This window comes from Rhineura floridana, chromosome 3 (genome assembly GCF_030035675.1).
Source record: "Rhineura floridana isolate rRhiFlo1 chromosome 3, rRhiFlo1.hap2, whole genome shotgun sequence".
Classification (NCBI taxonomy): Eukaryota; Metazoa; Chordata; class Lepidosauria; order Squamata; family Rhineuridae; genus Rhineura; species Rhineura floridana.
In genome coordinates, this window is record NC_084482.1 from 110,942,664 (window position 1) to 110,966,426 (window position 23,763).

Sequence of the window (23,763 nt, forward strand, 5' to 3'; positions counted from 1 at the left end):
ACTCCATGGACAGAATTCAACAGCTGAATATATATCTGCAGGGAAATGATGGCATCATCATCAGCGTATCTAATTTGTTTCTCCAAAGTGGAAAGAAAATTATGACTAAACTGTTCCCAAGAGACAACACATCATGACCAGTTTACTTGCATGAGGCTGCATAATACTCAGCTTCAACCTTAAATGATGGTTTATAAAACATGTTCTTTCAAGAAAGGTTTGGCCATCTTTGCTCTTAGCTGCAGATAATGGGGATCTTTACATACTAGCATATCCCCCCCTTTGAAAAGCTGCCATTAGAGCAGAACAAAAATATATGTACTGCTGTGGCCATTGTTCCGCCATACTGTTGCATGCCTGTAGGAGATTCAAAAATGATACACAATTTAGCTGAAATGTACTGTATATCCAACTGACATTAACATTTGTTATTCTGGCTGTAAAGAGCAGGCAAGAGGGTTGCACTTTCAAGTAGATGATCAAAGTTAGTTTGATGAACTTGATGGTCACAGTTAGTTTGGTTTGTGAATCAAATTAATACAGTCTGCACCGGATCAGAAAAGAGAACTCCCCATTGGTAACGGCCAGAGCTTTGAAAAGTTACTTTTTTGAACTACAACTTCCATCAGCCCCAGCCAGCATAGCCACTGGATTGGGCTGATGGGAGTTGTAGTTCAAAAAAGTAACTTTTCCAAGCTCTGGTAACGGCATGGCTGAAAGGTGAACTGGATCATGCTTGACATAGAACCAATTACTGTACATACGGACCACTTGCTATGGGATTTTGGCAAACTAAATAACTGACTTCAGATTTAACATTGTCATTTAATTTCATATTATACCTCCTGTTGTTTAATACTGGCTGCTTTTATTCATAGTCTACTATTAGGGGAAATTATTTTTCCTGTTCCAGTTCTTGTAGATTTCAAAGACAAAATGAGACATGGGGTAGGGTGTTCAGATATTACAGTTACTATGTATAAAGGAATTAATGTGATAATTAAGCCAGAAGAAACATTGATACCAACTCCAAATAAAACTTCTGCAATCAATTGGGATTTGCCATGGATGTTGTTACACTAAGCAAAGGTGCGTGCATCACTTATGCAGGTATGGTTTCCTTTGGAAGGGTGCCATCGCAGGCTTATGGTATTTTGTAATATTTTAGTTTATTTACAAACATACAGGTTGAGCATAGGAAGAGACATAGCTTAAAATCCTGCATCAGCCTTCCAGAGAGAAGTATCCCCACAAAAGATACTGATTCACACATAATGCTATGTGGTTCTATGGCTTGGTTCATACATAATGCTAAACCATGGTTTATTGTTTTCTTAAACCATACCTTAGCAGTATGTGTAAACCCTTCTTAGTAGCTCTATATGGAAAGGTCAAAACTTTCCCTCACACTGCAGTAAAGTCTAGCAAATAATAATTCTGTTATAAATCCTCACTACTTCCTTCGTTTTCAAATGGATGTCCCTTCTGTACCTTCCTTTTCTAGAGACCATGTTGTAAATGTGTGATGTTAGAAGTTGTATTTATGCAGTTTGCTAGGGCAAATGTTATTAGAAAGGAAGTATGGAAAAGAGGAGAGGGTTGGTCATGGCCAGTGCTTTTCTTGTGATGATACTCACCGGTACAGGGTACTGTCACCTCTTTTTTTTTTTTTTGCTGCCCATGGCAGCCATTTTTCTACTGTCACCCACAGCACTTTTATCAAGATATGAGCACTGGCACATTATTATTATTATAATTATTATTTAAAAAAGCACTAGTCACAGCCAATCAGCATTTTGAGAACATAAGAATGTAAGAGCCCTGCTGGATTATAACGAAGGCCCAGTCCAGCATCCTATTCTCACAGTAGTCAAACAGATGCCTTTGGGAAGCCCTTAAGCAGGACATGAGCACAACAGGACTCTTCCCACTTCATCATAAATAAGTTTATTGTGCTAGCCAAAGGCCATGACACTCTTCCCACTTGTGATTTCCAGCAACGGGCATTCAGAGGCATACTTGAGGTTCTGAAATACCAGGATTCTGGTGGATTTAAAAAAAGAAAGATGTATGTACCCCAAAATTGATGCCCCTAAAGCAACCATCTAAACCAAGAATAGCCAATGTGATGGATTCCAGGTGTTGTTGCAGATGTTGTGTACTACAAATTCCATATTCCCCACTATTATTTATTTCTTACATTTATATGTCACCTTTCCTCTAAGGAGCTCAAGGTGGCATACATGGTTATCCCTCCCCATTTTATCCTCACAACCACCCTGTGAGGTAGGTTAGGCTGAGTGGGGATTCAAACTCTGGTCTCCTAGGTCATAGCCCTACACCTTAATTGTTACACCACTATTAACCATGTTAGCTGGAGGCTGATGGGGGTTGTACTACAAAAAATCTAGAGGGCACCACATTGGTTACTGCTGACCTAAACAGCAAATGGATTGATAATATTCGGGACAATATTCTGTACACACTTTTTCAGCAAGTGCAACAAGCAAGGAGTCCTGATTTTCCATAGGAGGTGGGCCATCACCGTGGGGATAGTTCCACCTATCGTGCGAAGGCAAGAATGTTTTTGAAGTCAAGACTAGGGACGTCATGACCCTCCCACTCTCCAGTTCATTCTTGCCTTCGTACGAACAAGATTGGAATTTCACGTAGCATTTAGCTAAGTCTATTTCTCTTTAAAACCTTTTTTCCGTTTTTTTGTGTCTAGCCTACTGAGGATCCCCTCAGAGACCGCGGCTGCGGCTCTCTTCCCCCTTTCCTCAGGGCTATTTAATTTCTTTTATTTCCTTGACTGGGGGCTCCCTCTGAGACCGCGGCTGCGGCTCTCTTTGTTTTGACAGTTTCAAGCCCCCTCCCCCCCCCGGCTCTGTCGTATCCGTAGCCAGGGGGCTCCCTCAGTGACCGCGGCTGCAGTTCTCTTTTTGATCGCTTTTGATCGCTTGTGAGGGAAGGGGAATCCCCCTCCCTCCCCCCCCTGATCGTTGCCGCGGCTGCGGCTGATCCGATCTCTTGATCGCTTGTGAGGGAAGGGGAATCCCCCCTCCCTCCCCCCCCTGATCGTTGCCGCGGCTGCGGCTGATCCGATCTCAGCGGGAGCTTGCAGCTGCGGCTCCCGCCGTTACTTCTTTACCGCAGATCGCCCTCGCTACGTGGCTTAAATCCCACTGCGAAGGGCTTTACAGACCGCGACTGCGGCTCTCTCTGCGGCGGCTGCCGTTTTTTCCTCTACCTGCTTCTTCCAGAGTTTTTCCAGAGCCGCTACTGCGGCTTTCGGCGAGTCCGTGCTGGGCAGCCCTTCCCCCAGTTCGCTTCCGACGGCCGCCATTGCTCCTTCTCCCTCAGCCCCCTTTTGATCGTTTTTTCCCGCCCGTTTTTCCGGGCGCCATTTTTTGAAATTCAAAATTCCCGCCTTTTTTGTTACCATTTATTAAGCATCGGATACCTCCCCTGCAGGCTATCTATCTGTATGTTTGTGTATATGTGCTGCTGACAAACTTACACAAGGCTGATTTACACACATTTTTACTGTGGCTGTAATCCTTGTGGCTGAATTATATTATCAAGGCTGGAGCTCCAATCCTAGTGGGCTGGATTGTATTATCAAGGCTGGAGCTTTAATCCTAGTGGCTGGATTACATTATCAAGGCTGGAGCTTTAATCCTAGTGGCTGGATTACATTATCAAGGCTGGAGCTTTAATATCAGTGGCTGACTTGTATTAAATCTGATTTATATTGTATATCCTGCCCCCTCTGGGGCCGTGAACAAGCCAAAAACACAGCCTACAGCACTAATCTGAGTGTGCCAACTCTAAAACAGCCTATATTATATTAACGTTGATACCTCAGTGCATTCTGCCCCCTCTGTGGCAGTGCATTTCGCCATCTGCCAGTGTATTCTACCCCCTCCGTGGTAGTACGCTGTGCCAGTTCGGGTCTTTACATCCTGCCCCCTCCGTGGCAGTGTACTGCACCCAGGTTTATATAAGATGGCAGAACAGCCAGGCATGTCACCATCAACACACATGGTGCCAGATCAGCCAGACATGCCACAATCAGCCAAGCCACAACATCCTAACACGTCTAAGACCAGACATGCCAAAGCACTGGCTAAGACAAAACATCTTTCCAGCCATAGTAAACCAAAGCGCCCTCGTTATGTCTCTGTGCCAACCAACGCCACAGCACAGACACACATAAGTGACATTTTCCATTCTCCTACTACTGCCTCTAACGAGGAAGAGTTTGTTGGCTTTCCCACTCACTGTTCGCCTAACGAACCTACCTCTGCTTTACCGCCTCAAACTTCTGTTCCATTAGTTCACCAGGCACATACATCTCCCACATCTGGTCTGCAGCTGTCTCCTGATTTCCTCTCCCAACTCCAAGCCATGCTGGCTTTTTTCACGTGAATGCAGTCACTACCACAAGCTCCTGCCATACCCCCACTCAACATGGACCAACGTGCGTTCCATGAAGCTCATCCTTCCTGTTCACCAGATCCCTTTGATGTAGCCAGAGGCAGATGTACGGATGAAGCCTCGTATGCGGAGGAGTCAACTTTCACTGACCATGTTGAAGGAGACGACTGGAGCGACTATTCAGATCATGAGGAGGATACTTCGTATCGCTTATTCGATACCTCAGATTATCAACCGCTAGCACGTAGGGTACTTCATACCCTTGGTCTCCAGACTGCGCCTTCAACTTCGTCCGCCCCAGCTATCAAAGGGGCCAAGGTCCTCAAATCCCCTGCACCTACTGAACACTACATCCCGGTGCCGGACCCAATTGCCAAATTAGCCTCCGAAGAATGGGCTCATCCACTCAAAGCCCGACGCTTCAAAAACCTGGCTGACAGATTGTACGCCCTAGCCCCAGACTTTGCCACCAAATTAGATGTCCCTGGCATAGATGAACCAATCGCTCGTCTCGTTTCAAGATCTCTTTTGCCCAGGGAAGGGGAATCCCACCTAAAAGATACTACTGAGCGACGAATAGACTTCGCCCTCTGCAAGAATCACGAGGCCACTGCCTTAGCCATGCGTGCCTCCGCTTCAGCCTCCATATTCTCCAGAGCCTCTATGATGTGGATGGATGACCTTCTAGAGGATGCTAATCCTGATCCTGTCGCCCTCAGAAGAGCACTATCGAAATTACGTAAGACAGCAGCTTTTGTGGCCGATGCCACTTTGGATGCCACTCAATTAGGGGCACGAGCCATGACGACTCAAATAGTCGCTCGTTGCACCCTCTGGCTTCGCCACTGGCAAGCTGATTCGGCGGCCAGACTGAACCTGTCCAAGGCTCCTTACTCCGGATCTCTACTCTTCGGCGAGGAAGCTCTAAAGGCAGTTCTGGTTGATGCAAAAGATGCCCAAAAACCGGTTCTGGCCACAGTCAAGAACATCGACCACAGGCCCTTCAGGCGATTTCCCTCCTTTCGTTCTAACCAGTCCTTTCGAGGAACGCGGCCAGGAGGACGAGGCCGCGACTTCAGACCCTATGACTCCAACGCATTCAGGGGCTCCTGGAACCGACGCCTCCAGGGCAGAGGTCAGTACCAAGGGCGCAGGGGCAACTCATCGTCCTCATATAGGGGAGGCCCTCGCCTACACAAGTAGTATTAACGCCCTTCCCATAGGTGGCAGATTACTTAATTTTGGAGATCGATGGCTGCGCCTTACTACGGTCTCCTGGATCAGGGACCTTTTCACTTACGGCTATACCATAGAGTTCTGGGCAACCCCATCAGACAGATTCCATCCGTCTCCTTGCCCAAGGGCACCAGCCAGGCACAACATCATGCAGACAGCTATACATCACCTCTTGGACATAGCGGCAATAGAGCCAGTTCCCACAACTGAGAGGTCAGAAGGGGTGTACTCCCTCCTATTTGCTGTGCCAAAACGAGATTTATCTTGGAGGGCGGTATTGGACCTCAAGTTTGTCAACCGTTTTGTAACATACCGCAGGTTCAAAATGGAATCTTTCCATTCCATTACCGAGAGTCTGCATGAAGGAGACTTCCTGGCTTCTATCGACCTTAAGGAAGCGTATCTCCATGTGCCCATTTGCATAGCCCACAGAAAGTTTCTTCGGTTTGCCTTTGGCCACCAACATTTTCAATATAGAGCGATGCCATTTGGCCTCTCCTCTGCTCCAAGAGTATTTACCAAGGTGCTACTCATCCTAGTGGCTTACCTTCGGACCCAAGGGGTTCATATCTACCCATATTTGGATGATCTGCTGATACGGTCCAAGTCTGAGGAGCTGGCTCATCATCATTTAATGATCACCCTCAATGTTTTGCAGACCTACGGCTGGCTTGTCAACTTCGACAAAAGCCATCTCCAACCAACCCAACGCCTACTACACCTTGGGGCAATGTTGGACACGCTGCAGGCAATGGTCTTCCTGGCTCCAGATCGCATCACTGCCATCAGAAGCATCGCAAGGTCCCTGATGCAACAAACATCCGCAGACGTCATGCTTCTCGCCAGAGCGCTCGGGATGTTTATCTCCACAATCCACATTGTGCCCTGGGTTCGAGCCCACACTCGGCCCCTTCAGTGGACTCTGTTGCCTTTTCAAAAAGACATTGCCAGCTCCAACCATCGCAAGTTCGTTTGAGCCCCGCTCTGCGCCTCTCCTTCCGCTGGTGGACCAAGGTTCAACATCTCTCCAAGGGCACGTCGTTCAGAGAACCCCGCAGAACCGTCGTGACCACAGACGCCAGCCTCACAGGTTGGGGAGCCCACTGCAACTCCCAGTATGTTCAGGGGGTTTGGCCCAACGCAGAGCAATCTCGAAGCATCAACTGGCTGGAACTAAAGGCTGTCCACTTGGCTCTATGTCATTTTCAGTCTCTGTTCCCTTTGCATCATGTGCTCATTCGAACAGACAACACGTGTGTAAAATCACATTTGAACAGACAGGGGGGCACCAGGTCTCGTCCTCTGCAGGACTTAGCCTCCCTAATCTTTGTCTGGGCAGAACAACATCTACAATCCCTGAAAGCAGAGCACCTCAGAGGGATTTTGAATGTGACAGCAGACTGGCTCAGCAGACAACAGGTCTTCCCGGGAGAATGGAAACTTCATCCAGCCATTTTCCATCGTCTCCAGTGTCGGTTCGGCGCCCTCTCAGTCGACCTGTTTGCTTCCAGTCACAATTGCCAGCTTCCAAGGTACTTTGCCCGATACCTGGACTCAACAGCAGAAGCAGTGGATGCTCTGACAACACCGTGGCCAGATGGTCTATTGTACGCCTTTCCTCCCATACCATTGTTAGCCAAAACCTTGAGGAAGGCGCGAACCGAAAGGGCACAGCTGGTTCTGATAGCACCATTTTGGCCACGCCGTCCGTGGTTCTCAGATCTTCTGGCAATGTCAATGATGGATCCTTGGACACTTCCAGTAACGCCAGACCTCTTATCCCAGGGTCCAGTACTGCACCAGGACCCTACTTGGCTCAATCTAACAGCGTGGCGTTTGAACGGAGACACTTGAGGTCAGCTGGACTGTCTGACGCTGTGATTGATATTATTTTGGCCTCGAGAAGACCATCTACCACTCGCATTTATCAACATACCTGGGTGGCTTTCTCCAAGTGGTGTCAGTCCCACCACCACGATCCATCCCAGGCCAATGTGCACCAGGTGCTCCAATTTCTCCATAGTGGCTTTATGATGGGACTTCGACCCAACACTCTACGTCGACATGCGTCTACTCTGTCATCCATTCTCTCAGTGTCCTCTCCTGGAGATCTTATCTCCTCACATCCGTTCATCAAACGTTTTTTGAGGGGAGTCGCCCTACGCTCTCCGGCTGTTGTCCATCGGTTCCCCTCATGGAGTTTGCCGAAAGTTCTGCAGGCTTTGCAACGCCCTCCGTTTGAACCCATCTGGACTGTGCCCCTACGTATACTGTCCTTCAAGGTCCTGTTTCTGATCGCAATCACATCTGCCAGACGCGTTTCGGAGTTGGGCGCATTGTCTTCTGCTAGACACCTCTGCGTCTTCCATAAGGACTCTGTTGTGCTGAAGACTGACCCTTCCTTTCGTCCCAAGGTCGATTCAGTTTTTCATTGCAACCAGGACATTGTTTTGCCTTCCTTTTGCCCGAATCCTACCCATCCTCTCGAGAAGGCTTGGCATTCGTTGGATGTCCGGAGGGCTCTCAAGACCTACCTGTCTAGGACCCAAGACATTCGACGAACGGAGTCTCTGTTTGTATCCTTTCATCCAAGGTCTATGGGGCATAAAGTATCCAATCCTACCTTATCCCGTTGGTTAAGGGCATGCATTACTTTAGCATATGAGTCCCTGAAGCTGTCAGTTCCAGCTAGTATAACGGCTCATTCTACCAGGTCAGCTGCCACCTCGGCTGCTTTTGCCACTAATGCTCCTGTTGCTGATATTTGTAGGGCTGCAGTCTGGTCTACCCCACACTCGTTCATAAGGCATTATAAAATTGATCGTTATGCCTCTGCTGATGCATCTTTTGGCAGACGAGTGTTGCAACAGGTTCTTAATGTGGATTAACATGTGGGTGGTCCCTCCCTATATGGGTTGCTTTGGTACATCCCACGGTGATGGCCCACCTCTTATGGAAAATGTACCATTGGTCTCACCTGAAAGGTGATTTTCATAGGAGGGGGCCATCACGACCCCCCCAGTTGGAGGATGACTAGACATTTTATCAATGGGTTACATGTTATTGTTACGCTATTATATTTAAATGTAAGAGTGAAGTCAAGACTTTTAGTTCTGTTATGTTATGTAGTTATGTTAGAGTCATGTTGTTATGCATGTGACTATTATGTTATTTTCCTGGCGGGCCTGTTGGCCTTGTTCTTGTATTTTTAGATATCTCTTTTTAGACTCGCTACGAATGAACTGGAGAGTGGGAGGGGCATGACGTCCCTAGTCTTGACTTCAAAAACATTCTTGCCTTCGCACGATAGGTGGAACTATCCCCACGGTGATGGCCCCCTCCTATGAAAATCACCTTTCAGGTGAGACCAATGGTACATTTTTTAAAAAAAAGACATGACAGCATGGTTTCTGTTTTATTTCTATGGGGAAGCCCTCCAAGCTTCTGATCAAATTTCAATCAGAAGCCTATTTTTTTCTGATAATGACATAAAAGTTGCCACATATAAGTAGAGATGGGCAAGAAATATGATTCAGTTCGCATTTCATGCTGACTATATCAAATGTGCACTTTCTGAAACAATACAAGAACTGAACGGTGTCCTTTGAAATTCACACTTATTTGAATTTTGCAATGAAGTTTACCAACCAATGTTTACAAAAATACATGTTAGCGGAAAGTGTGCATAAAAATGAATATATGAGTGAAAATAACATGCAAAAATGCATCATATGGTGAGAAAATGGTTGCAAAAATATGTACATTTAGTGAGAAATTCCTACAAAAATGTGGCTATTAGGAGAAATTTGCACTAAAATGCTGGAGAATTTGCATTATTTTTTAAAAAAACAACAAATTGCTGCAGAAATGTGGAGAACTGAATTTAAGGTTGGAAAAATGAGAAACAGAGTACTGAAACTGACATATAATAATAATAATAATAACAACAACAATAATAAAATTTTATTTCTGAGTCGCCTATCTGGCCAAAAAACGGCCACTCTAGGCGACGTACAATCCATTAATAGGGGCAATCCAACTCATATTTATGCTGGGCTGAGAGAAGTTGGATATAGCAGATCCCCGGCTGAGCTGGCAGGATCCTGGATACGCCGGCAGAGTTGGGACCCTGCCAGTCCAGCCGGGGGTCCACTGAGGAAGCCTAGCCCGACGGAAAGGGTGCTGGCGTAAGGGCAGAAAAAGGAGCAATCCAGGGCAATGTTGGAGGAGGGGCTGGGGGGGGGGCTTATGCAACATCTAACTCCTGTTTGAACTGCTCCAGCGGGTCCCAATCCGGGCCAAAATTATGCTGAGAAAAAGGCCGGTCTGAGAAAATAATTCTAATGCAAGTCAATGGGGAATGCTTACTTGATGGTAGGGGTATTTGTGAGTGCTGGCTTTTTCTTTCCGGTTCTGCTACCCCAGGAGCTCCTGAACGGGAAATGGATGCCCGCCGGCTCCTCCTCCACCAGCACCCCTTCTACTGGCTTCACGTGAGTTGAATTGCTCTGCCCATGAGCTTCTTATTTGGCTGTCTTCCTCTAGATGTGCCACAATCATAATACACTAAGGCTGCAATCTAATACATTTCTACTCAGAAGTATGCTCAATTGGGTATTGGATTGCAGCCTAAGAATTGTTAACATAAAGGTTCTTTATTCCTTTATTAGGAGTCTTGTTGCATTTTTGTGCGTTGTTGGTTCTCTTTTGTTCCCTGTATTTTTAAACTTTATTTCAAAATAAAATTCCACCAAATAAATTAATAAAGGCACACGTCCATTACCCCCCCCCACACACACACGGTCCCGCTCTGCCTAAACAGATACTTGGCTTTTTATCTGCTATCTTGAGGAAAAAATAGTTAATTGTCCCTTGCTAAAGTGGAGAGACGACTTAATTCGATGCTATTTTAATATCCTTCAAAAGTAACCCCCTTGATCTTCGGTACCATGCATCCCGCCGTCGAAGACGAACGTGCCTTCATTTGTACAAGATACCGGTTACTAGAACATCCACCTCCCTTCTACAAGCAACGCGATATGACTCTATAGTTTTCTCTCCCTTCCTAGATAAGTCTCCTGGTTCTACTTCCCAGTTATCTGAACTCTATGGTCTTAGCCTATGACTGTCATTCAGTATATCTCTCCGTATCCCACTTCGCCCAAAGGTTCGACGATCTGGTGACCTATGAACACAGGAAGAACTTGTCGAAGAACTTCCGGCACGGCACTCTGCATAAGCTACAGTCTGGATAGTCCTAGCAAGGCATAATTACTGAGACGTCCCGTGTTCTTAGTCTCTGTAGGTTCCTAGGAGGGTGTGAGCGGAGCGGCCTGGCCGTGCTCCTCGGTATGCGCGGGCGGCGGAGTTCTCTGTTGGGATACGACCCACTCGTCCCGCGCCTTCAAGTAAGTCTTGGCGCGCGCTGTCCATGGAAGCCCGTGCAGTGCAAGGCTTATCGGTCTTCTGCTTTCGCCTTTTCGTATTTTAATATAACAGCAGCACCGGCATAGGGGGCAGGGGCGGTGCCGCTGTGGAGGCTATTGGCAACAGCGCTAGGTGCCGACGCGAGGGTGTCAGGTGGGGAAGTGAGAAATGTCACTCACATACGGAACATAAAAGCCCTGCGGCGGCAGCCCAAATGTCTATCCAGCCCAGATACTTAGGAGAAGCCCAGAAGCAGGAGCTGAGCAAAATAGCGCTCTCCTGCTGGTTGCTTGCCAGCAGCTGGTGGTTAGTGATTTACTTCCTCTCATACTGGAAGTGTAGCCATTGATAGCCTTCTCATCCGTGAACTTGTCTAATCATCTTTTAAAGCCTTACCAGTTGGCGGCCTTTGCTACAACTTGTGGTAGTCAGTATCTTGTGTCCTCAAGTACTAGTTTTTATCTGGCCCTGTTTACATGGGGCCCTGGATCCACACTTTAAATGCTCCTTTTTGCAGCGGGATTGATTTCTGCCGACACTGGGGGGTGCTATTCTCCTCTTCTCTGCTCTTAGTTTAGTGTCATCCAGGCAAAAAAACCATTGCAGCATTGCAGGCTTCTCCCTCCACCCTCATTCCGTGGCTGCTTGGGTGTCCCACTTTGAAAAAACCAAGCAGCAAACAGCAAAAAAACCCAACTGCAAACACAAAGAGGGGGCCTTTAGCTGCACCCTTCCCTGCTGGTCACCTGGACATGCTTGGGGGACCCTCTGTGACTTTTGGGGGGTTGGGGTTTGCAGCCCCATGGAAGAACAAACATGCTGTTAGGGAAAAAGCTCATCAAGTAGAAAAAGGGGATTAAAAAAACCCAAATGCAAACAGAAAGAGGGGACCTTTAGCTGCACCCCTCCCTGCTGGTTGCCCAGGCATGCTTGGGGGTCCCCCTGTGACTTTTGGGGGGTTGGGGTTTGCAGCACCATGGAAGAAGAAACATGCTGTCAGGGAAAAAGCTCATCAAGTAGAAAAAGGGGATTAAAAAAACCCCAAATGCAAACAAAAAGAGGGGGCCTTTAGCTGCACCCCTCCCTGCTGGTCACTTGGTCACGCTTGGGGGACCCTCTGCGACTTATGAGGGGTTGGGGGTTTCCGTGCCATGGAAGGAGAAACATGCTGTCAGGGAAAAAGCTCATCAAGTAGAAAAAGGGGATAAAAAAAACCAACTGCAAACAAAAAGAGGGGGCCTTTAGCTGCACCCCTCCCTGCTGGTCACCTGGGCATGCTTGGGGCTCCCTCTGCGACTTATGGGGGTTTGCAGAGCCATGGAAGAAGAAACATGCTGTCAGGGAAAAAGCTCATAAAGTAGAAAAAGGGGATTAAAAAAACCCCAAACGCAAACAAAAAGGGGGCCTTTAGCTGCACCCTCCCTGCTGGTCACGCTTGGGGGACCCTCTGCGACTTATGGGGGGTTGGGGGTTTCAGCGCCATGGAAGAAGAAACATGCTGTCAGGGAAAAAGCTCATCAAGTAGAAAAAGGGGATTAAAAAAACCCCAAACGCAAACAAAAAGAGGGGGCCTTTAGCTGCACCCCTCCCTGCTGGTTGCCCGGGCATGCTTGGGGGACCCACTGTGACTTATGGGGGGTTGGGGGTTTCAGTGCCATGGAAGAAGAAACGTGGGGGTTGGGTAGGATGATTCCTGTGGGCCCCCTTTCCAACCTCTGATTTGGAGACTTGCACCTGGGGGCAAAGAAACTCTCTATGCTGGCCAGATGAATTTCTTTTGTTAACCAAATAGAGTGGCCAGGTAGTTAATGGGCCTATTTAGTTGCCCAGCAACTGGTGAAATGGGCCCAGAAGTTCCTTTTATTATTGAAACACTTAAGGAGAGCCTTCTCCCCCTTCCTGGTGGCTAGGAGAAGTTTGTTTGAGAGTGTGTCTAGAGAAAGGCTGGGGACAGGAGGCATGCAGAGAGACTGGCCCTCCGCACCATGGCTTTTTGGGTGCCGTGTGTAAATAAACCATATTTCATAAAGACACCGCAGTCTCCGCTAACTGTCTTCCGAAAGGAAACCAAACCCTGGATGAGCGCAGGGACCCTGGAAATCTCACGGCTCGGAGATTGGGGAGGAGCTGCCTGTGTTCCCCGCCCTGGACCCTGTTGAAAAGGTAAATGGACAAAATGATGCCCATTGGAGCCAAAATTTAGATCAGCACTTGCAAAGAAAAATGATCCTATCCCTTTATTAGCTCTTTGTACTGCCTTCCTCTGACTATAAGAGGCAGTCCTCCAAAGCATTTTTAACTGCACAAACATAATTTGATGGTATGTTATTGAATCCCACTTGAAAATTGCAACTGCAAGGAAGCACCCACAGTGTTGGCTTTTTTCTATCCAGGGTGATAGTGTTGGTGGGCATATACCCCTAGAATAGTGGACTTGGAAGTGGCCTATAAGACCATCAAAGTCAAACCCAAGGTGGTGGTGTTCATCTTTTTTCTCTAGGCTGCTTTATAGAGCTGCAGGCTCCATGGAGATTGCGTATCTATTTATGTGGAAGTGGAACTTGCCACCAATGCTTGTCATGGGCCCCCCTCAAACATCTACCCAAATAGTCATTGATGTCTCCATATATGGGGTTTGTGTGCATTGGATTTGTTTGTTGCCCCTCCGCCTAGAGTGGGACAACTTTATTGGCACTGTCACCAGTGACCATTTGCTTTCCCTCTGACACCACTCTGTTCCAGTGGGTCTTTCTATGAACGCTGTTACTGCGGAATATTGTCTGGTTTAATTTTGTCCTCCTGCCTCTCCATCCCCTTTCCTTTTGTACTGTATTTTCCAGACTGCAAGCTGGAGGGAAGGCATGTACTTATCACTGACATATGCAAGCTTGTCTGAGAAGGCCCCCCTTTTTTTGGCAGAAGATTAAAAAAGGAATCTGCATGGCCATTGACAGGAAGATGGCAAGACAGGTGCAGGCTCCTCCAGTGGCGTCACTAGGGTTGGTGTCACCCGGTAACTCATGGTGTCACCCCCCATGGACCTCCTCCCGTACCAGACCATACAGAATCCTTAGTAATGTTTTTGTACTAATGTTACTCGTAAATCGTAATTCCCGTATATCACTGAATGTAATGGCAATAGTAGTGACATAAACAATTAGCAAAATTAAAATTACACCTTTAAATTACAATATCATACACACAGCCTAAATGTATTTACATTATACAGCCACAAGAGGGGCTGTATACTGTAGTCAGTAGTGATTTTTCGCATTCTACCATGTTAAATGAAAATACCCCCCCCCCCCACACACACTCCTTTCTGGTGCTTTGTATAGTCCCAATTCAAAACAAAAACGTACAAGGCTTATGCTGTTGGATTCAGAATCGCTTGCTCTACAACTCTGGAAGTTTTCTTGGTGATACACAAACACCCCCCCCCCCCGGAGAATCCACAGGTTAAAATGAAAAACGGGAGGAAAAAAAACTAGAAGCCGTGTGGACTTTTTTTTCTTGAAATTGACATAATCTGTTGTCCTTGATTACAACTCAGAGATGACTCTAAGGTATCCCTAATCAATAGCCCGAGCTTGCCCCAAACACAGTACTTCATCTGTACTAGGTTTAAATTAAAAAATGGCATGGTTTATTTTTAATTAATTGATTAAAAATGCATTAGAGTGGATTATAACGTACTGCATGCGCAGAGCTTGGAAAAGTTACTTTTTTAAACTACAACTCCCATCAGCCCCAGCCAGCATGGCCACTGGAGTGGGCTGATGGGAGTTGTAGTCCAAAAAAGTAACTTTTCCAAGCTCTGTCATGCGCAGAAGAAAGACTTCTTTCGTTTCACTCCCCTTCCCCCTCCCCTTCCCCTTCCCCCTCCCCCTCCCCTTCCAGTTACTTGGAGGAAGCAGGGGAAGTCTGCTCCTGTGATTGGTGGGCAACAGACATGTGACTCACACTGGCCTTCTGCTGAGCTTGCTCTGTGTGAGGAAGCAAGAGAGAGAGAGAGAGAGAGGAAGTCTGCTCCTGTGATTGGTGGGCAACAGAGATGTGACTCACACTGGCCTTCTGCTGAGCTTGCTCTGTGTGAGGAAGAGAGAGAGAGAGAGAGAGAGAGAGAGAGAGAGAGAGAAAATGGCCAAAAATGGAGGGAGAAAGCAGCAGCAGATGGGAGGTGAGTGGGAAAGAGTTAAAAAGTGGAGGGGGGGGACTTTCTTTCTGTTCTTCTCCAGTCCTGTTTTAAAGCAATTAGGCAGGGCTTACTTAGGTATTACAGTTTTTTATTATGTAGGAAACTAATACTGATTTGTTTAAAATTAATACTGATTTTTTGCAATGACCAAGTGGTGTGACAATAAAGTATTATATGGGCTGTATGTATTTATACATCTGCAGTGTGTGTATGGAGTCTTTCCAACAACTCTGTGATTGGGTTGGTGATTGGAAACCAAGGCAACTCACAACAAGAAATAAATCCCTTTAAAATCCAATAACCATAAAGCAAGAATAAACAGTTGGAAAACAGCCTAAAGAGGCATGATTCTAAATTTTGGGTTGGGTGAATGAAGTTTATTTATTATTTGATTTATATCCTGCCCTTCCTCCCAGTAGGAGCCCAGGACGGGGAGAGTGTTCTTGCACTCGGGTCCTGCTTGCGGGCTTCCCCCAGGCACCTGGTTGGCCACTGTGAGAACAGGATGCTGGACTAGATGGGCCACTGGCCTGATCCAGCAGGCTCTTCTTATGTTCTTATGTTCTTAAAAGTACTATAAGCACTTTAAAACATCATAAGAAACAGACTTTAAAATCTATTAAAACATCTTTGAAAACATTTTTAAAAAGCTTTAAAAACATTTTTTTAAAACAACAACAATGCTTAAAACATATTAAAAAGCAATTCCAACACAGACTCAGACTGGGATAAGGTCTCAGCTTAAAAGGCTTGTTGAATTGAAAAAACAAGTTCCTTATCAATTGAGGCTGTAGTTCTCTGCACACTTCCCAGTTTAGTAAGCCCCATTGAATACATTGGGACTTGCTTCTGAGTAAACAAACATTGGATTGCACTATAAATATCTTTACAGATTGTGTAATTAATAAACATATTTGATAGTCATGTTTATATAAATATTTCTTCATACTGTGTCCCAATAAGTATTTGATTTCACACTATGGTTGTAGATGATTTTTTCTCTACATTTTAAGTGTGCCCTTCTTCCTTGGGGTGGTCATGGTACTCTGTTGTTTTCATCTTGAGGGGAGGATAGGCTGAGAGATGGTGAGTAGCACATGGTCACCCAGTATACTTTATAGCTCATTTCCATTTTGAAAAATTAATTAAAACGATTTACATGCAGACAAAGTTGATTAAGTAGATCAACACATTTAAAGCACATCCAACTCACATTTAAAGCCCATGACTTCGCCTAAAGAATCCTGAGAAGTGTAGTTTCCCCCTCACAGTTATAGTTCTCACCACCCTTAACAAATGAAAATTCCCATGATTCTGTGGTGGGATTCATGTGCTTCAAATGGGTGTTGAATGTGCTATAAATAAATGTTGTAGGTATGATGTGCATTCAAGAGTGAATTGCAAAGAAAATTTTTAAAAGATACTTTTTTAAACAGGGGGAGGGTTGTAGCTCATCGTTAGGGCATATGCTTTGCATACAAGGTCCAAAATTCAATTCCTGGAAAAGACTATTGCCTGGAATCCTGGAGAACCAATGCTAGTCCATGTCATGAGTACTGAGTTAGAAGGTACAAAGTGCCCTGAGTCAGTATAAGGCAGATTCCTTGGTTCCTAAAAGTGGGAAGAGACTCAAGGGCCACAGTGACTCCAACATTTATTGATGTATTTTTATTTACAACATTTATATACCACTTTAGTGTAAAAAATCTCAAAGGTGTTTACAGAAAGACTTAAAACAATAAAATTATTGGCAAAAGCGTTAAGGACAGATATTTTAAAAAGTTCAAAATAATAAAACCAACGAGTTAAAAACAGATTTAAAAACACAATAGCTTCTACATGCCTGGAGAGGCTTGCCTCAAGAAAACTGTTTTTAGCAGGTGCTGAAAAGAGGCGTCTGACTAATGTCAATAGGCAAGGAGTTCCAAAGCATAGGTGCTGCCACTTTACAGGACTGATTTCTTACAAGGGCAGAACAAGTACTATGTGGAACCCATAACATGGAAAGCACATCTTGAACTTGGCCTTGTAGCAAATCAGCAACCAATGCTGATTTCAGAGCAGAGGTGTAATGTGCTGATAGGATCTCACTCATGTCAACAATCGTGCTGCAGCATTCTGCGTTAACTGAAGTCCCCAGGTCAGGTTGTGCTGCATGGGGATTTCTGTGACCTTGGCTGACTGGCTGCTAGGATTTTTTTAGTTTTGGTTTTTGGTTAGGAATCCTGACTGGTTGTGGGATGCGGAGTTTTCTGCCTTATTCATAGGAATCTTTTTTGTTGGTATGGTATTGCATTTAGGAAAGTGTTACTGGCTTTTGTGTTGTTGTTTTTTCTGTTTGCATTTCACTTATCTTTAACCTCACTCTGTTACAGCCATAGAAGCAACAGCAGTGGTTCCATGTGCTCAGAACAACCCCCTTAAACCCACTGGTGATGCACCTTGTTGGTTGCATGACAGTTTGCCCAATAGTGGTAAAAGAGAATTCATATATTTGGAAGTGTGGCTGCAACTGTTGTTCCCAAGCTGCTGCTTATGAAAGTAGACCAAACCATGTGTGTTTTCTCTCTGTCCATTATTGCTTACTGGAACTGCGTTGGCTGTCAAAGTGAGTTTATAGCAGTCCACAAGGTAGACAGAAAGGGTAGAGAATCTTCTTACTCTTACTCATTTCTCAGACCTCTTTCTGAAGGGTCAAATCTGTTAAGAATTTTGGAGCAGCCATGTTAAAAGATGCGGGCAGGGCACTGCAGGCAGGGGGTTGCCAACCCTGTTTAGATATGGATGTCTTTGCAGAGGATCCCTAGTCAAGGTTTACCAACATCACAATCCATACTATATCTACTCAGAAGTAAGTCTTGTTGAGTTCTGTGGTGCTTAGTCCATTAGTAAGTGTGTTTAGAATTGCTGCCTTTGGGGACATCCATCTTTACTCCTGAGTGTTCCCATCTAACATCTCCACAACACTAGGCTCCTTTCTTCCTACAATGGCCTTCTGGTGACTGGCCTGGGGGCACTTAAACCCTTCTTGCTGAAAGCAAATGGGCTAGATTGAATGTTCCCTACCCGGGCTTCATATTTTAGCTAAGATTTCTATCTTAATTTTCAATCAGAAAAATGTTTTTTTTTCATTGTATGCTCTACACAACTGTGATTGATCTTAATGTGTCATGCTTAATGGCAGCACTAGGGCCCATCCCTGTGACATCACTCAGGCGCACCCCCTGACATCACTCAGGAGTACCTCCTCTGGCCCACCCCTGAATTTTCAGGGTTTGGGATGCTTCTGACCTGGCAACCCTAATTCCTGCCTTCCATTGTTCTTAGCCAATGAGAGACACCACAGTTGTCCTGGAAAAATGAAGAATTTTAGTCTGCTTGCCTGCTGCATCTGCAGAATCTAGCAGGTTAGAAAACTGCACATGCCCACTTGATCAACACATGCAGCTGCTCCACCCCTTACCCGTACATTTTCTGGGTGCGTCAGCAAGGAGAAGCAGCTTTCATCTCAGTTGCCTGTTTCTCAGGATATGTGTCTTAAGTGGTGAATGCAATGGGAGGGTCTGCCTGTCATCATGGAGGATGGAATAAAAGGGTTCGATTCCACTAAACACTCCCTCCCGTGAACAGATACAAGATGTAAAAGCAAACCTCTCTGTAGAAAAGGCAGTGATACTAGCATTTGCATTTTTCAGCTCTGTACCCACCTTGTTAAATGGTGCTTACTCCTAAGTAAAGTTGCATTGGAATGCAGCCTCACTCACCTTGTTGCGTGACAGAGCCTCTGTTCAGCAATTCAGAAAAGGCTAAAAAGTATTTTTTGATACATACCCTTCTTCAAAATGACTGGCAGGCATCTCTCCACCAAAGATCACCCTACTTCCATCTCCCCAGGGATGGATGTGTGTGTGTGTGTGCACGTATACCTACACGCATGTGTATATATATACATACACACAGAGGCGCTCCCTCTCTCTATGCATATATTCAATGCAGTGGGGGGTGTAACCCCCCCTTAAGGAATGGAACAGCTACCCTGTCTAATGCTACCACAGCTTGCCAGGTCTCTAGAATTCACTGCATTTTTATTTTCTTTTTAAAAAAAGGTGCCATCACCCAGGTCTCCATCATGTTCTAGCCTTTATCATAGAAGGCTCCATTTCCCCTCTCTCTGATCAGATATGTGAGAATCGGTGTACTAAAGACACTTCTTACATGCTCAGACATGCTCCCTTTAGATAAGATGAGTGACAGAGCTGATAATATTGAAATCTTGATTTCTATCTGCGTTAAAAGTTGTATGATTTTTATAGTGCTGCATTGACTTGTTTTATGTTTGTTATGTTCTTATTGTTTTTACATTGTTTGTAAGCTGCCCTGAACTCCGTTTTTAACAGTGGAAAGGCAGGATATAAATCCTCTTAATAAATAAATATTCCATAATAGGCATTTAAGGTTGAAAATGAAGGATTTTTTTAAATCTTCAAATCCTCCCCCAGTTTTTGGTGGTAATTGCTAGGCACAAAACAAAACTGGACAATGCAACTTTTAATATGATTAATTTGCCTAATCAGGACATTATTTGCATACTATGCAAATTATGCAACTAATTTATAATTTGCATAATATGCAAATCAGCCTGCCTGGATTTGTGGAATTGGAATAAGCAGCCCTACATGTGACTCCCACTGGCCTTCTGGTCAGTGTTGCTCTTCCCCCGTGCTCTGTGTAAGGAAGCACGAGGGAGGAAATGGACAGCCAGTTAGGAGAGAGAGAAAGAGAAAAATGGATGGTGGAGGGAGAAAGGCACAGGGCAAGGATGATGGAGAAGGCAGCAGCAGAATGGAGGTGAGTGACGGTGATGTGTGTGTGTGTTCCCACCCCCGCTGTCTCCCGCAGCCTGCTGTTTCCACTGGCTCAATCGCCCGGCCATCCCCTATCCTTAAATGGGTTTATAAATGACAAAAGCTCAAATACTTTTTGTTCGCAGTGTGCGTGGCTGTTTGACCTGTGCTCATAACATTGTTGTAGTTATTTTGAGATTGTATGAGACTCTTTGTTTGTAACACTTTAATCCTGAATTTAGTTTTTGGATCTTAAAACTCACTCATACACTCACACACACACACACACACACACACCCCATTAGTATATGCATAGTGGAGCAGTGGGGAGGGGTGGATATAGTGCTGGAGAATGCATAGGTTGGGTTAGGTTTTATTATTGTTGAGATTTTTAATGTTTTAATGTATTCGTATGTTTTTATTTTGTACATCGCCCAGAGTGGCTGGACTGACAGCCAGATGGGCGACTAATAAATTTAATAAATAAATAAATAAATAGGTTACAGCAGCCATGTTACAGCAACCCTGCAAAGTAGCCTAGTATGGCTGTACAGATATTGGGGGGGAGCTGAGAGGGAGTTGTGTATGACAACCCTGAAGTGTAGTCCAGTGTTGTTCAGTCTCTTGGTTTTGGTCTTGTGTTTTTTCTTTTTTGAAAAGAACTTTTAAATTGACTGTAGCAGCACATTTATTTCTTTAATTTATTAAATTTATATCCCACCATTCCTCCTAGAAGGAGCCCAGGGCGGCAATGGGTGGAGGGATCATTGCTTTCCCACTCATGGGAGAAAAGTTGAGGCTTCTTGTGTTTGGGTTGATGCTGGTGGTATAAATCCTTAAATGGGTTTATAAATGACAAACGCTCAAATGCTTTTTGTTTGAAGTGTGTGTGGCTGTTTGACCTGTGCTCATAACATTGCTGTAGTTATTTTGAGATTTGATGCGACTCTTTGTTTTCAGCACTTTAATCTTGAATTTAGTTCTTGGTTGTTTAATCTTAAATCTCTTTCACTCACTCACTATCTGAAATTAGTCCTGTGTTGAAGCCCCCATCTGAAATTAGTGCTGTGTTGGCCGCTGTGTTGACCACTACTTTCCACTTTTGTGAAAGCCTTTGCTGTATAGGGAAGAGGCATTTTCCTTTTCATCTTTTGCAGAGAACAGAAGGTCTTCATCAAACATTTGCAGGGGCATCAAACATTTGCAGTTAGTGTAATACCATATTACACTAATGAGGTGGCCAAGTGGTTTTTCTGTTTGTGACCAGTAGTGCAGTAGCAAATTAAAAAGTGCAGGGTCTCTTCATGATAGTCACAGCCATGCCCCTCCTTCTTTTTTTGCTGCTGCGTTGAGAATAAGATCCTTTTTAATGCCTTCTCCTATAACAATAGACGTCCCTAGCTCAGTATTGACTGATAAGATTTCAGATAAGGATCTCTCCCAGCCCTAATTGGAGATGCTGGGTATTGAATGTGGGGACTTTTGCATGCAAAGCATGTTCTCTGCCACTAAGCCAAGACCCTCTTGTAAAAGTAAAAGCATTCTTGATGGTAATATAACATCACTGCTGAACTATTTCTGTTACTGCTGGTGCTAATTTGCACAGGATCCCACCTCCTGGATTAAAAGCAGGGAAATTCACTAATAGGCAAAAAACCTTGCGGTTTAAGAATGTACCTATAGCCCACACCTATTTCTATCAAACTTTAAAAAGCAGGGAAATTGGACAGCTATTTTATTTATTTTATTTTATTTATTTATTTCATTTTTAAACCGCCCATAGCGAGTGGCTCTCTGGGCGGTGTACAAAAGATTAAAATACAGAATATAACAATAAAATCAACCTACCAACAGTAAACATAAACAGCAAACAAAAAAGATTTAAAATTATAACATTAAACGCTTAAAATGCCTGGGAGCATAGCCAGGTCTTAACCTGGTGCCGAAAAGATAGAAGCGTCGGCGCCAGGCGTACTTCTTCGGGGAGGCTGTTCCACAGTTCGGGGGCCACTACAGAAAAGGCCCTAGATCGAGTAACTGTCCTCCGGGCTTCCTGATGGGTTGGTACCTGGAGGAGGGCCTTAGATGCTGAGCGAAGTGACCGGGTCGGTTCATAGCGGGAGAGGCGTTCCACAAGATACTGCGGTCCCATGCCATGTAAGGCTTTATAGGTCAAAACCAGCACCTTGAATCTGGCTCGGAAACAAATGGGTAGCCAGTGCAAACGGGCCAGAACAGGTGTTATATGCGCTGACCGGCTGGTCCTCGTCAGCAGTCTGGCTGCTGCATTTTGCACTAGCTGAAGCTTCCGAACTGTCTTCAGGGGCAGCCCTATGTAGAGCGCATTACAGTAATCCAACCTAGAAGTTACCAGAGCATGAACAACTGAGGCGAGGTCATCCCTGTCCAGATAGGGGCGTAGCTGGGCTACCAACCGAAGGTGGTAGAATGCATTCCTTGCCACTGAGGCCACTTGCGCCTCAAGAGACAAGGAAGGATCGAAAAGAACTCCAAGACTACGAACCTGTTCCTTCAAGGGGAGTGTAACCCCATCTAAAACAGGGTAAACATCCACCATCTGGGCAGGGAAGGCATTCACCAAGTGTCTCAGTCTTGTCTGGATTGAGTCTCAGTTTATTAGCTCTCATCCAGTCCATTATCGCGGTCAGGCAGTGATTCAGCACATCCACAGACTCACCTGTAGAAGATGAAAAGGAGAAACAGAGCTGCGTGTCATCTGTGTACTGGTGGCAACGCACTCCAAAACTCCTGATGACGGCACCCAGAGGCTGCATGTAGATGTTAAAAAGCATGGGGGACAAAACCGACCCCTGAGGGACTCCACAATGGAGAGTCCAAGGTGTCGAGCAATGTTCCCCAAGTACTACCTTCTGGCGACGATCCGCCAAGTAGGAGCGGAACCACTGCCAGGCAGTGCCTCCAATTCCCAACTCCGTGAGTCTTCCCAGAAGGATACCATGGTCAATGGTATCAAACGCCGCTGAGAGATCAAGGAGAATCAACAGAGTCACACTCCCTCTGTCCCTCTCCTGACAGAGGTCATCATACAGGGCGACCAAGGCTGTTTCAGTGCCAAAACCAGGCCTAAAACTGGATTGAAACGGATCCAGATAATCGGTCTCATCCAAGAGCACCTGGAGTTGACCGGTGACCACCCGCTCCAGAACCTTGCCCAAAAAGGGGACATTCGCCACCGGTCTATAATTGTTCAAGTTATCTGGGTCTAAGGAAGGTTTCTTTAAAAGAGGTCTCACTACTGCCTCCTTGAGACTACTAGGGACTACTCCCTCACTCAAGGAGGCATTTATCACTTCCTTGGCCCAGCCGGTGGTACCAACTTCTCCATCCTATGGAGCTTTGGAGGGCCCCGCGCTTGGCGATATAGAGAAGCTGGGCTGCGGTGGGGTTTTTCCTCTATCTTCATAATTTTGATGTAGTTCTTAAATGTTTTTACTTCGAATTCTATTGTTTTCTTACTGAATTTTCACTTTAATCACATGAAACTATGTATAAATTCACTAATAGGCAAAAAATCTTGCGGTTTAATAATGTACCTATAGCCCACAGATATTTCTATCAAACTTTAAAAAGCAGGGA

At 45.3% G+C, this 23,763-nt stretch overlaps 1 protein-coding gene across 5 annotated transcripts in view; it reads left to right on the plus strand.

Annotated features, from left to right (window-relative positions):
* Window positions 1–10,834: 10,834 nt before the first annotated feature.
* HMGXB3 (HMG-box containing 3) overlaps window positions 10,835–23,763 on the plus strand; it is a 58,458-nt gene continuing 45,529 nt past the window's right edge. For 3 of the 5 annotated variants that reach the window (XM_061617348.1, XM_061617351.1, XM_061617349.1), the window contains exon 1: window positions 10,835–11,084. The gene's annotated coding sequence lies outside the window, so the exon portion shown is untranslated. Of the gene's footprint in view, window positions 11,085–13,166; window positions 13,267–23,763 lie in introns of all 5 variants that reach the window. The other 2 variants (XM_061617350.1, XM_061617353.1) reach the window with 1 other exon arrangement.